Raw genomic sequence first — 7,491 nt, forward strand, 5'->3', positions numbered from 1 at the left:
TTAAAAACTGTTTTAAAAGAACATAAATCCAAATTTAAAAGAGTTTACATATTCCAAATCGATATCAAAGAAATCTAAAAGCCCTAAATTTAAAAACGCGATAGTCCAAATTGATAAACCCAGAAAGAAACAAAGAAAGAATGAACCTGCCTGCGATAGAACCAGAATCAATGTCGGGAATTACGTGTACGAGAGACGAAAGCGCAGAATCGCCGCGAAGAAGGATCGAGAATCGCCGCGAAGAAGGATCGAGAATCGCCGCGAAGAATCGCCGATGAACGAAGGAGAGAGAATCGTCGGTTGAGGAAGGAGAGAAGCACGACGAAGTGGAGAGAAAATTAGGTTTCCTTCATTAAGGGTAAAAAAGTCTTTTTCACCAAAAAAAGGGGTACTCTTAAAAATGGATCCTTCCCAAAGGCATTTTTAAAAAGTGGAAGGAAAAAAAGGGGCATTTTTGCTTTTTTCCCTTACTTCAAAGCATAATAATATTAAAATAGTACAATTAAATAAATTATTTTCTACACATAATATTTGAACAAATCTATTATTTTTATCATTAAATATCTTATTTAATGTATATTTAATTTTTATTTTATCAATAAAATAATTAAATAATATTAGGTTGTGAATAAAATCATATTAAATTGGTGTGATACTTAACATCATACATATGTAAAATCATTTCTATCCCACATTTTTAATTGAGCGTTTACATATTAAAAATTTTAAAAATAATCAAAAGTGTATAAACAGTTTAGATATAGTGTCTCTTCGTAGATATTTGAGATACTATGGTAATGGGTGTCAGCCAGTTGGCATTACGGAATTGGGTCATGTCTTTTATTATTATTTAAAACTTTAACAAATAATTTATTTATTATAAAATTATTAATTAATGTTTTTTTGCTACCCATATATTCTATGACCGATGAAGATGTTCTGAGAGTAACTCTAACAACAACAGTAAATTTAGTGTGCCTTTGCGTATATCCTAAAGTAGTTCAAGGACACCCAAAATTTGATATGCTCAAATTTATCCTAGAGCTACTCTCTCAAATTAAGAGATCAATGTAGTATTTAGGGATCGAATCCACAAGAACTCTAGATTCACACAATAGATTATAGAGTTTTTTTTAATTATGCTAAACCAAAATTGTAATTTAAATAGCAATGCAAAGACAGAAAATAAAAGAGTTGTAAATCAATAAGAATAAACGCTAGACCTAGGGAAATTTTCAGGAAATCGTGGAAAATCAGATCAATTAATTAAGCAAGCAGAATTCAATAATTAAGCACCGTTCTTGAACTCTAAACACAATTATAAAATAAATCAGTTCTTACTGCAAATATTATCTAAGTTTTAAAACCAGAAAATCCAAATCTCTTTGCAAAATTCAAGTTAAAAACTAGCAATAAAATCAAGTTTAGATAAGTTCACAAAATCACTAATTCAAATCTCTTTGTAAAAAGTAATTTTGCTCACCAAAGGTTTTATCAGGAAAATCAATTATATTCTCATATCAATCAATAATCCTAAGATCTAAATCCAGATGACTAATCAAAGATCTAGCATTAAGAACAACCTATGATGAAGAACAAGAAAGATAATGAATCCTAAATTAACAGATCTAATAATCCATGAAATCCCAAATGAGAAACTCTAAACCTAATTAGCAGATCTACTCAGACATAATCAATGAAAAACAAAACATCTTCTGAATAAATTGCATTAAGAGATTAAAGGAAGAAGTAAAGGAGTTCTGAATCTTCTCTGAATGAGTCTTGATTATTCTCTCCAAAAGCTCTCTAAAAAAACTCATAGAGTTCTCTCTCAAAAGTTGCAGGGAAAAATAAAACTTAGGTCTAAACAATGATCTAGAAAATCTATTTATATTTCTAAAACACGTCTAGGGACTAATGGAGCAAATATGGAAAACTTTGGAGCAGATTTGTAAAACTTCCAAAACTTGGGTCTTTATTTGGCAAACATGGGTGTCGACCGACACCAAGGGTGGTGTCGATCAACAACATCACTTCTGATCGATTCCAAGTTGATTTCCTCCGGATTATTGCTCCAAACTGATCCAAATTGCTAAACTTTGCTCCATCCATGCTAAAATCCTAGAAAACCTGCAAAAACTCCAAAACATCCTAGAAAACAAATCAAAAGACACTAAAAGACTTCTTATATCATGGTTAAAAACCACAAAAACCATGATATATCACCTTATGTATTTTTGAGTGTGATTAGTTGTTAACTGAAAGAGTTCTTCTAAAGGTTGATGAAGAAGTTTCTATTATCCTTAATTTTGTTTTGATCTCCAACCACAACACCAAATTTTAAGTTCAAAAAGAAACTTTATGTTATTATATTATTAAACTCTCTTTATTTTTATTGTTCTGATAAATAGTTAATATTCTTATGATTAGTTATACTTATAACTTAAATTTCTCAATTAACTACTACACAAATGTGCTGGAAGTACACATCGAAACTATTGTAGTATTTGAGATCTCTCCCACAGACAATTGTCTACTGCACCACAAATTTGAAAGAACATTAATTAAGCTCGGATGAAGTAGGATTTAGTTTTTTTTTTATATAAATGTAAAATTATATTCACTAAAAAAACTTTTTTACAATGAATGTTTCGTTTTAACAGAAAGTTTTAATAATAAAAAAAAGACATCTAAATTATGGGACGCTCTGCGTTTGAAACCAATAACGTAGGCCACCTTCATACATTGTGGTGGTCATCAAAGGGGAGAGACGGTTGCGAATGTTCTTGTCTATGAAGCGGATTAAACTTGCGGGTGGGATGGTTATTACCGTGACATGCGCCCATTTTTTTCCCGCCAGGTACTATGAATTGAGATTTGAAAAACATACTACATCACAAACAGATGGAGTCGTGGTGTGGTTGCGTATGAGAGCATAGGGAGTAGGGAGTATAGGATTTGGTTTGCTAACTGCGGGAAAAGTAAAGCTGCAACATGTTTAAAAGATGAACAAATTTATTTATAAAGAGTATTAGCTAGGGTTTCAGGGTGATCGCAAGAAATCATGCAACAAAGCATTCATCAAACGAGTATGATTGTATATGATCTCAAACTAAGAAACAAGAGTGTAAAACTCCTCCTATCTAGAAGGTTAAATTACTTCCTTATGCACTAAGTTGTTCTAAGGTTATTTAGAAAACCAAGCACACATTAAGCTCATTAACTCAGCGTTAACATGTTAAGACGCGAAATTCATCAAATACTAATTCAAAGGATATGCCGATAAATGCACGGTAAAGCAATAATGCATTTATAAGTAAAAATAAAGATATTTTATAGAAAAAAATCTCTAAAACGATTGTGAAAACAATATCAAAAATTATGAAATTAGTTGAATATAAACAAGTTTGATATGAAAAAAAGAAGGATTCAAAAAATATTTTCTTTTGATACCTTCCTTGTGTTGTAAATCACTTAGGATGGATTTTCATAACCGGTCCATATATTGTCCAAGTCCACAAGGTCCATCGGCTACATTGTCTTAGTCTAAGTCAGTTTATGTTTAAGGCTTTGTACTAGTATATATATGTGTGTATTTATTCAATTGATTCAATAAGAAATAAGAGAGAACACAACCTTTGTTTCTCTAACTTTCACAACACGTTATCAGCACGAGTTTTCCCTAAACTCCAACTGAGAAAAACCCTAAACCCTAAACCGCCGCATAACATCCCTTGTTCATTCAAACCCGGCGATCAGTTCTAGTTCGTGGTCAATCCCTGTTCGTGACAAGCTCCTGTTCGTGATCAGTTCATGTTCGTGAGCAACCTGTGTTCGTGATCAACTCAAGTTCGTGATCAAGCTAGTTAAATCCGAGGTCTTTAGCTCCCGGATCAATCCATTCAACCCCAAACGGTGTTAAGGTAAAACAATCGAACTTATTGAACACATATGAATCAAATCTGGTCTTTAAATCTATAAGAACCCTAGAAACTACAAGTAAACAATCAACAAAGAAAACCCTAAGCTTTGAAACCCTAAAACCCTAAAACTTTAAAATCCGATTGCTATGAAGTTTTAGGATTGCTTAGATTGTTTGCAATTGAACTAATTATGACATGTTTAAAGAAACCAATTGTTGTTGATTGCTTGCTTGAAATTTGTTTGCATGAAAACCTTAGAACTAGATACCTAAAATCGAATCACATAGAGAAATATTAAACTGATTGTTCTAGGTTGTTAAAATCCGATTATCATTGATTGTTTGTTTAAAATCAAAACCCTAAAATCTTAATTAAAATCGGAATATTAGAGAAATTCTATTTTCCTAAAACTTTGTCATTATCCTATTCTAAGAAAAAATGAAATCTTATCTAGTAAAAAGGAAAATTTCTAAAACTGAAATTATGTGCATTTTTTCCTGTTCATACTAGACTATATCTATCTAGGATTGTTTTCATGCATATTAAACCACAAAATTGAGTGTAATGGCATGGCATGTTTTGGTCTCATATACCGCATGGCCTAAGTTTAAATTAGAGGCATGGTTCGGTCTCATATACCGCATGGTCTAATTTATTACATGGTTCGGTCTCATATACCGCATAATAATGATCGGATGCATGTTTTGCATTGTGTAGATGGCAAAACTCAACAATCTTCAATATGCTGCCCTTAATGTCTCTGGAGACAATTACTTACAATGGGCATTGGACACTAAGATCAACCTGAAATCAAAAGACCTCTGCGAATGCATTGAGGATGACAATAACTGTTCTGAAAAGAATAAGTATAAGGCGATCATGCATATACGCCATTATCTTGCTGAAAGTCTCAAGAACCATTACCTTACTATTGAAGATCCTCTTGACCTTTGGACAGAGTTGAAAAACAGATATGGACACCAAAAGACGGTGCTCCTACCAAAGGCTCAATTTGATTGGAAAAACCTAAGGATCCAGGATTTTATGTGGTATTGAGGTTACTGAGGAAGACTTGCTAGAGAAGACATTCTCAACCTTTCACACTAATAACATACTGCTTCAGCAACAGTATCATGAAAAGGGTTTTAAGACAGATGCAAGTCTCATCTCTTGTTTGCTACTTGCTGAGCAAAACAATGAGCTATTATTGATGAACAGTGCTGTGAGGCCTCCTGGATCTAACCCATTACCAGAAGCCCACAGGTTGACATGACTAAGAAAGAGCCTAAAGAGCCCAAGGATACTAAAGAGTCTAACTACGTCCATAGAGACAAGCATCATGGCCGTGGCCGTGGTGGAAGAGGACGTGGTGGTTATGGCCGTGGAAACCGATCCAACTTCGGTCGTGGTCGTGGTAGAGGTCGCGGAATCTTCAAACCGCAACACAAGGCTAAATCGGTTTGTCACTGATGTGGTATGTCAAATCATTGGGCTAAGACATGCAGGACATCTAAGCATCTTATTGATCTCTATCAAGAGAGTTTGAAAAATATTCCAGAAGCTAACCTGGTTCATCTCGATGGTGAAGGAGATTCCGACCATGAGAATGATGACCAATTGGATTATGAGACTTCTGATTGCCTAAAAGAATATAATTAAACTCAAATGTTGTATTGATTTAATTTCTATGTTTTATGACTTTGAATATTATTGGATTATTATTTTGGTTAAAATTCAATTATTTTATCTCTTTTAAATATGAAATTGTTGTTTTATTACTTTAAGTTTAAAACATAAATTCTTGTCCATATTAGAAATGGCTAAGGACAAACATACTTGTGGTGGATAGTGGATCAAGCCACACGATTTTGAAGGATAAGAGATACTTTGTTAATCTCATTTTGAAAAATGCCAATATTAGCACAATAGCGGGTATAGCAAGCCTAATTGAAGGCTACGGCCAGGCACATATTTTATTACCAAATGGCACACATCTTGAAATAAGTGATGCCTTATATTCACCCAGCTCAAAGAGAAGCTTATTGAGTTTTAAGGACATTTGTTTGAATGGTTTCCATGTTGAAACAAAGGGTGAAGGAAACAAAGAGTTCCTATATATATTACTGAAATCACCCAAGGACATAAGAAAGTCCTAGAGACTATACCCGCACTATCCACTGGTCTTTACTATGCTAAAATTAATATGATAGAGGCTAATATGGCAAAGCATACGATGTTCAATGAACAATTCACTTTATGGCATGACCGGCTTGGCCATCCGGGTTCTAACATGATGCGTAAGCTGATATTAAATTCAAATGGGGACACTCTAAAAGAGAGAAGAGTTATCCCTAAGAATCTCACGTGTGTACCATGTGCACAAGAGAAACTTATTATAAGGCCATCCCCAGTAAAAGTCACTAAAGAGACTTTAAACTTTCTGGAAAGGATACAAGGAGATATATGTGGACCAATACAGCCACCTTGTGGTACGTTTAGATATTTTATGGTTCTTATTGATGCATCGACCAGATGGTCGCATGTTTGCCTATTATCCACAAGGAACCTAGCATTTGCTAGATTGTTGGCTCAGATCATAAGACTGAGAGCACACTTTCCAGATTTTCCACTTAAGACTATACGTCTAGACAATGCTGGTGAATTTACATCCCAAGCGTTTAATGATTATTGTATGTCCGTGGGGTGAGTGTGGAACATCTTGTGGCACATGTACATACACAGAATGGATTAGCTGAATCCTTCATCAAATGCATTCAATTGATTGCTCGACCATTACACATGAGGTCGAAGCTTCCTGTGTCAGCTTGGGAACACGCAGTATTACATGCAGCTGAGCTTATACGCATCAGGCCAACTAGTGAGCATAATTATTCACCATCCCAATTATTAACGGGTCATGAGCCAGACATATCCCATCTAAAGGCATTCGGTTGTGCCGTTTATGTACCAATTGCTCCACTACAGAAAACAAAGATGGGACCTCAAAGGAGGATGGGAATATATGTTGAATATGATTCTCCCACCATCATTAAGTATCTTGAGCCAACTACGGGTGATTTATTTAAGGCCAGATACGCGGATTGTCAGTTTACTGAATCCAAATTCCCTACATTAGGTGGAGAGATAAACAAGCTGGTCAAAGAAATATCATGGAATCAAACATCCTTAAATTGGCAAGATCCTCGGACTCTAGCATGTGATGCAGAGGTCCAAAAGATTATACATTTGCAAAAGCTAGCTAATCAATTGGCAGATTCTTTTGCTGACCCAAAGAGAGTAACAAAATCGTACATACCAGCTTGTAACGCACCAGTACGTATTGATGTTCAAAAGGAACATAATCAAGTTGCTACAGAGTCTAAGGCACGTTTGAAACATGGTAGACCATTAGGTTCCAAAGATAAGAACCCTCAGAAATCTAAGAAATGTGCAAATAAAACCGAGGTTAAAGAAATTATAGACATGGCCGCGGCAAAGCCTAAGGAACCAATAAATGAGGTTTGGGACGTTGAACCTCAAGGTCCTGAAGGTATTGATAATAATGAGA

The sequence above is a fragment of the Camelina sativa genome, chromosome 20 (genome assembly GCF_000633955.1).
Source record: "Camelina sativa cultivar DH55 chromosome 20, Cs, whole genome shotgun sequence".
NCBI lineage: Eukaryota > Viridiplantae > Streptophyta > Magnoliopsida > Brassicales > Brassicaceae > Camelina > Camelina sativa.